Source organism: Ursus americanus, chromosome 17 (genome assembly GCF_024610735.1).
Source record: "Ursus americanus isolate L20-20 chromosome 17, mUrsAme1.1.p, whole genome shotgun sequence".
NCBI lineage: Eukaryota > Metazoa > Chordata > Mammalia > Carnivora > Ursidae > Ursus > Ursus americanus.
The window spans coordinates 49,228,579-49,236,797 of record NC_142143.1 but is presented as its reverse complement, the minus strand read 5'-3'; positions in this window follow the sequence as shown (position 1 = coordinate 49,236,797).

The window sequence follows — 8,219 nt, the reverse complement described above, 5'->3', positions numbered from 1 at the left end:
CCCAAACATAACAAAACCAAATGAGTCTCTTGACTGCTTCCCAAAACTTACCATATCCCCAGACTGCTACCGCTCAGTAAATAGCAACTTCTTCTTCTGGATACTTAACCCCCAAATCTTGGAGTCATTCTTGACTTCTTTCTCTCATATCCAACATCCAATTTGTAAGAAAAATCTGCTTAGCTTTACCTTTTAAAGATGTATTTCTTTGTTTTAGAGAGAGAGAGCGTGTGTGAGCAAGGAAGGGGGCAAAGTGAGAGCGAGAAAGAGGGAGTGAGAGAGAGAATCCCAAGCAGACTCCACACTCAGCGAGGAGCCCATGACTCTGAGATCATGACCTGAGTTGAAATCAAGAGTCAGACGCTCAACCAACTGAGCCACCCAGGCGCCCCATTAGCTCTATCTTTTAAATATATTCAGAATCCAAATGCTTCTTACTTCTTCCCACTACCACTCAGTTCCAAACCATCATCTTTTTCACCTGGATTTTGCAATAGCCTCCGAATTTGTCTCTTCCCTTCCTCCCTCCCCTTCTAAAGTCCATTCAATATAAGTGGTCCTAAAAGTAAATTAGATCAGATGGCACTTGATGTAATGAGCGCTGGGTGTTATATGCAACTGATGAATCACTAAATTCTACTCCTGAAATTAATAATATGCTATATGTTAACTAAATTGAATTTAAATAAAGAATTTTTTAAAAAGTGAATTAGATCATGTTGTCCCTTTCCTCAAAACCCTGCAATGGCTTCTCATCTCACTCAGAGTGAAATCCCAAATCCTTACTGTGGCCTGGAAGGCCCTACAAGATCTTCATTCTTCCTCCGCCACTGATCTGATTTCATGTCCCATGGCTCACACCCCATCTGTCCACCCTACACCAGCTGTTCTGGCTTCTTTTCCAGCATAATTCCACCTTGCACATTCCCATTCCAGGTTTTTGCCCTTGCCATTCCTTTCGGATGCTTCCTTGAACGTCCCTTTATCAGAAAGGTCTTCCTAACCACCCATATAAAATAGCACCATCCACCTGACATCTTTACTCCTTTTCCCATTTTACCTTGCTTTGTTTTTCTTCTTAGCATCTATCACTAACTGACATATCGCATGTTATTTGTTTAATATCAATCTTCTTAAGCTGAAATGTAAGGTCAATGATGTCACTTTTGTTAATTGTAGTATCCCCATCACCTAGAACAATGTTTGGCCCACGATAAGCCCACAATAAATATTTGTTGAACAAATGAATAAATAAGCCCTGTAGTTTTAATCAGAGACTGACAAAATATACACAAGCAGGTAAAAAGTAAATGTGCCATGAAGTAATTTGATACAGTGAATATGATTGAACTAGTTACATGTACCTGAATCTCACAAGTAAAATGTTGATCAAAAATTTAAATTGCAGAAGAATATATGTACACACTGACATGTATAAATGACATCATATATAAAATGCTCACACATGTTTTATATACATTGTGTGAGATACACACACACACACACACACACACACACACACACACACACAGAAAGGAAAGAGATGATGCCCAAGAATGATAAATACCAATTTTAGAGGGTAAAATGGCAGATACCCAAAGGGATAGTATGGGCACAAATGTTCATGACATTACTCTTTTTGTATGCTAAAGTAAAAAATTAGTTATGTAGATTTTAGAGAAAAATTCTTAGGGTCTCAAAAGAGAGACTCTACATCTTACGGATAATTCAACTGAATCAAACTCCCATTACACAATACTGTTATCCTTCAAAAACCTTGTGCGCTACCAAGCATCAGGTCTTCACCTTTTTAAAAAAGAAAAAACCTTTTTATTTTGGAACGTTTCAAACATGGAAATATGTAGAGAGATTAGTATATTACACTCCCATGTACTGGGATTTCTTCTTTTTGTCAAAATGGAACAACAGGGATTAGATTTATCCTCTAGCATGAAACAACTCAAAATAAACAGAAACAACAGTCCCAAGCCATCGGACTTCAGGCAATGAAGGACAGTGATCACTGAGAAAAGGGGAACAAATGAGGTGAGCCTAAGAGGGCCTCAGCTTTGTCTGGAGAGAAGTTTCAGGCTTTGTAGCAGGGAGGGAACACAATGGCATTGCTACTCATTGGGGACCTATGCTTCAGAGGCAAGAAGAACAATGAAAGAACACATACCACTCAGAAACATTCCTCTTGTGTGAATGGACAGAAAATGTTCTCACTTGGAGGCAAGCAGCAGACGTCAGGAGCAAGTCTTAGCCATGAGGGATGCAAGACAAAGCTTTCTATCTCATCAACAAAAACTAACAGTAGCACTCTGCCCCTGCTCTCCCCTCTGTCCATGCGTAAGCTTCTGGAAAAAATAGATAAGGAACATCAAAGGATACATGAACCAAGGTTTGAACAAAGCTGATGATTCTTGATTCCTGTTTCATACAAAGTTATCTTATAACAAAACAACATGGAAGGAAAGAGTTGTTCTGAAAAGAATGGGAAATCATAACTGGATGTGTTCAGATCTCTTGGTTCTCTGTGTTCAGATCCATTGCTGTTATGATGTGGGACAGGAAAAAATTGGTATTAAAGTGCCTTTTGCTGCTTAAGGAAACCAAAGCTCTAGAAAAGCCTGGGCATGAACCTCTTTGCAGGTATATTTCTTAAACTTCATGCTGTTTCTCTCTTATGTCTAAATAATCCTACAGGAATCCTATTCCTAATGTACTTCTTCCTTGGGTGTCACCTTGAAATCTTCCTAATGCTCTCTTGTGACATGTGGCATTATTGACTATTCATGCAACACATTCGACAATAAGCTAGGAGTTGCGAGGAGTGTACATTTCAATCAGACACAGACCCTTATCGCCAAGAACGTAGAGAAATAAGGCAAGCATATAAATAACTACAATAAAAAGTACAATAATATATACTATAAGAAAATGCTTTTGAAAGTTTTGGGTTTGTAAGGAATCTAAATGGTCAAGTACTCTTATTTCCTCATTTTGGAGATGAAGAAACTAGAAGAAAAAAGGTTAAATGACTCATTCTGTGCAGTAGAATCTACTATTGTGAGGCACCATGGGGGCTAGAAAGAACAGTGAACTTAGGGCCAAACAACCTAGGGGTAATTTTGGATTTCAGTCCTTATTAGCCCTCAGAAAGGACAAGTGATCAGACTTTCTTGAGCCTTAGTTTTCTCATCTGCAGAACCAGGATAATAATGCTTGCCTATTAGGGTTGGTGTAAAGATCAAGTGAAGTAATGAAAAATTCTGGTGGACTATGAGGCAATATAAAAATGTAAAATATTACTACAATTGGTGAATTGCAGAACTGGGAATAAAACTGAAATCTCCTAACACTTGTCCATCATGTGTTAATGTGAAATGCTCTCCGTGACTTCTAGTATAGGACTTAGCAACTCATCTTCTTGCATAAGGTAGAATAAAATTATGAATCACACATCTGTTGTTGACTCAAATCATATGCCCATTCCTCACCCGTTTGAGTTATATACAGAAAAATATAATAGATGCTCTTGCTACAAAATTTTCTTGGCTAGTTCTCACAGTAACATAGGATAAGGACTTTGCCCAACATTTCTCAATACCATGTTGTATTTTCAGCCTGTTTATTCTGGCGTCTTCCTTAGAAGCAGTGTTAGTGTTGAATAAAAGTTGAGCAATTAAAAAGAAAAATAAACATCAGGAACTTTGTAGATCAGAACTTGTGAACACATCCTTGGGGCACTTTAACAGAAGTTAAGTGATAACATCACTATAATATTGTGTTACTTCTTTGATCTGCTAAAAAGCTAAGTGATGTAATCAGTTTTTTATTTCTGAGTTTTCTTTCCAGTTGCTGCATGTGGCAACAAAGCTAAGAAATAGGTTAACTATAAAAGCTTTTGTCCTCTTCCTCACCCCATTGCAGACTCCTTCCTCTTTAGAGTGGGTAAGAAAAGAGGCAACAAAGTTTATTTTTACATATATTACCGTATGATTTAAGAACTGTCTTCGACGGGTGCCTGGGTGGCTCAGTTGTTAAGCGTCTGCCTTCGGCTCAGGGCGTGATCCCAGCGTTCTGGAATGGAGCCCCACATCAGGCTTCTCCACTGGGAGCCTGCTTCTTCCTCTCCCACTCCCCCTGCTTGTGTTCCCTCTCCCACTGGCTGTTTCTTTCTGTCAAATAAATAAATAAATAAATAAATCTTTAAAAAAAAAAAAAGAACAGTCTTTGAGAGGTGGTTTGTTATAGTGGAAAGAACATGGAATTTAGATTCTGAAGTTATGGGTTTCAGTTTTCCATCTGACTCTTTTGAGACTGGAACCAAGTAACTTTTTTTTTTTTTAAGATTTTATTTATTTATTTGACAGAGAGACAGCCACTGAGAGAGGGAACACACGCAGGGTGAGTGGAAGAGGAGGAAGCAGGCTCCCAACAGAAGAGCCTGATGTGGGGCTCGATCCCAGAACGCCAGGATCACGCCCTGAGCCGAAGGCAGACGCTTAACGACTGCGCTACCCAGGCACCCCCCCCAAGTAACTTTTTAACCTTAGTTTCTTTATCTGTAAAACATGAAAACCAATAAAACCTACCCCTTGGATTGTCAGAGGAATTGTATGATATTCCCCAAATAATTAAAAGGCAGCTAACAATGCATATCGTATTAGGAAGATAAAATAAAATTAAAATTATTTTAAAAATGAGGCACATAAATGTAAAGTCAGGAAAAGTAGATGCAGTCAGCAATGGAATTAACTTATAAAATAGAGGAAATGGAGCCCTAAACAATTGCTATGACTGAGTCACAGACTTGAGTTTGAACTTCCTTGCTGTCATCCCAAAGAGAAACACATGGCTAGTCACCAAAACAGAGTTTATCCACAAAGGGAAACACAAATTAGTAGTTTTGTGGCTCCTCAAAAAATTAAACATTGAATTACCATTGGATCTGAAGTTCCTAGGTACGTACCCAAAATAATAGAACACAGGTATTCAAACAGATACGTGTATATCAATGTTCATAGCAGAATTGTTCACCATAACCAAAAGGTGGAAACAACCAAAATGTCTATCAACGGATGTATAGATAAACAAAATGTGGCATATCCATGCAATGAAACATTATTCAGCCACAAAAAGAAAAGAGGAACTGATCCATGATACATCCCAGATGAACCTTGAAAACATTATGCTAAGTGCAAGGGATCAGACACAAAAGGTCACATGTTGTATGACTCTATTTATATGAAATGTCCAGAATAGTTAAATCTATAGAGACAGAAAGTAGATTAGTGGTTGCCAGGCCTGGAGAGAGGGAGAAATGGGAAATGCCTGCTAGATGGGTATAAGGTTTTCTTTAAAAGTGATGAAAAAATTTTAGGCATTTGCACAGCATTGTAAATGCGCTGAGTGCCACTAATGATGTACCTTTTGTTTTTTATTTATTTTTATTTATTTTTATTTTTTATTTTTAAAAGATTTTTAAAAAGATTATTTATATTTATTTGAGAGAGAGAGATTGAGCATGAGCAGCGGGGAGGAGCAGAGGGAGAGGGAGAAGCAGTCTCCTCACTGAGCAGAGAGCCCAATAAGGGGCTTGATCCCAGACCTGAGCCAAAGGCAGATGCTTAACCAACTGAGGCACCCCATTTATCTTTTTAAAAATTTTATTTTTTTAATTTATCCCTACACCCAACATGGGGCTAGAATTTACAACTCTGAGATTAAGAGTTGTATGCTTTACAGACTGAGCTGGCCAGGTACCCTTAATTATATACTTTTAAATGGTTAATTTTATGTGAATTTTACCTCAATAAAAAATAAAACAAAGCCAAAGCAAAAATAAATGAGTTGCCAGAGCAAAAATGAATGAGAAAAAGTGTAACTATTTCTAATACTAAGACCACAAAGGACATCCTTTAAGGAAACAAACCCTCAGCAATATCTTTATTTGAATATAGTGTCAGGTTTCATATTCTTTAGAGGGTCTTTAAGATAAGCTGATGTCACGACTATGAAAGGCAACATGGTAAAAGGTATTTTACTGGAAACCAGGGGGAGTGTGTTGGTAATCCAGCTCTCGCTACACTGGTCTCTGATGAGTGGCAGAGATCAAATTAAGATGGCATAAGGCAGAGATAAAATTCAAAACATCTAGAAGAAGAAATGGACCTGCCTATCATTCTGCAAGCCATCATAAGTATTTTCCCTCAGTCAAATTTTTGGAAGTTATAGAGAAGTTAGTTTGAGATTGCATTCCCTGTAAAGTATGTGGGTGCAGTTCGCCAATTTAGAGTTTTGTGCTTTTAAATTTAGCCAACCTGGAAGCAGGAGTAAGATCCCCTGGTAGATGAGGAGAATGTTGGAAGCGAGTAGTGACGGTGCTGAGGTAGTAAAAGTGGCCCTGAAAAAGTATGAGTCTGCTCGAACACCCAAACAAAGGGTAATCATTACCCCAAATAGTTTCATGCAAAAAAAATCACGTCCTCAGTATCTCCAGGGAGGAGAGATTTCTTGTAGACTACATGAAACCACGTATGATATGAGTTGTCGTTTTCCTTGCTATGACTATCTGCCTATAATAGCTAATGTGTAAACAACATACTTCACATACAGCATTCATTCATCATTCTCAACCAACACTTATTGAATATTAATTGTGTGCCAAGGAGGGCAGACAATACTATCAACATCTTAGAAAAGAATAAATTGAGGTTCTGAGAGCTGAAGATTTGCCCTAAGTCATAAAACTTAGACTTGCGATGTTTGGTTCCTAGTTCACTCCAAGACTTGCTGCCTCCAGGGGCTGAAATGACCAAGGACTATGGTTGCCAAAGCCCTTCATCTTCACTAACCATTAAATGTGATTATTAAATGCCTTGGGCAAAGTTTCACCATTTCTGTTTGTCTGTGCAGTGGCATTTTCTTTAATTAGTTACATGGTGTTCTCAGGAGCCACACTACCAAACACACACAATGCCTGGCTTTATATTATTGGCTAACGTTTACTGAGTGTGCATTGTATGCTTAGGTGTGGTGCTAAGCATTATGCGGACATATTCTCATTGAATCCTTAAAACAGCCTTCTGAGGAATGGCTATCATCCCTCTTTTGTTTACACAGATACTAAGGCTCAGAAAAATTAAATAACTTGCCCAAAGTCACAGGTAGAAATAGAAATATTATTCTGACAATCCTTATAGGAAGACATTTAAAGGTTTATGAAAATCAGAGGCCAAACCAACAGACTCTTATGATTCCTACCTGAAGAGACAGTAGAGTATGGAACAAATGTTGAACTAGAAATAAGAGGCAGGGCTGGATCCATATCCAGTTTGTTTACCTCCAAAGCTCATAGTTTAACTGCTCTGCTATACTGAGACACAGGTCTGGTACGTGTGTAATCATTTGACTTCTCACCCAGACAATTATGGTAATAAATTCTGGGTCATTGTCATCATAGTGGATAGAATTTACTGCTGCTGACACTCTTGTAAGTGCTTGAGAGTCATTTACAATTGTAAATTTTAAAGTCTCCTTATGAAGGACAAGGAAGTGCCCCTCCATATAACAGTTGTTTTGAGGAGATAGCAAGCTTTTGCTAAGAGAGGTCAAAAATTCAGGTTACTGAGTGTTATTCCGCTGTTGAAGTTGAAATGTTGAAAAGCTAGTATCTGTGCTTTTGACTGACATATCTTTGTGTTCAGATGTGTGTAGTGCAATAAGGTAAAATAACTCATTTGATGAAAAATTACTATAGTGTGCTAGATATTGTGCTAGGTGCTACTGGGTAGCTGTTAGGGTTTAATTACTTAAGAAATGTCAGCTCTGCCGGCTTTTGAGGAAAAGGTAAAAGATCATTATCAAACTGGGCAAACTTCACCTCTCTGGGATTCATTATCTACTGGGTAAACGAGGTGGTGTACACAGATCTTAATGTATCTGGTTTTTGTTTGTGTTTGGGTTTCTTCTCCTCATTTGCCACTATTCCCATGTTAAAATACCCATCTCATACTATCCTAGCTTCGCAATTCATTAATTAGTTCAACAAATGTTTATTGAACTTCTAGTATGAAGCACCATAGGAATAAAGTTGCTGATAATAGAAGCAAGGTTCCTCTGCTCAAGGGGCTTACAGTTCAAAGGAATAAGACAAGAAATAAATAAATAAAAACCAAATACATAAAAATAATTAACAATAACTACAGGTTGAA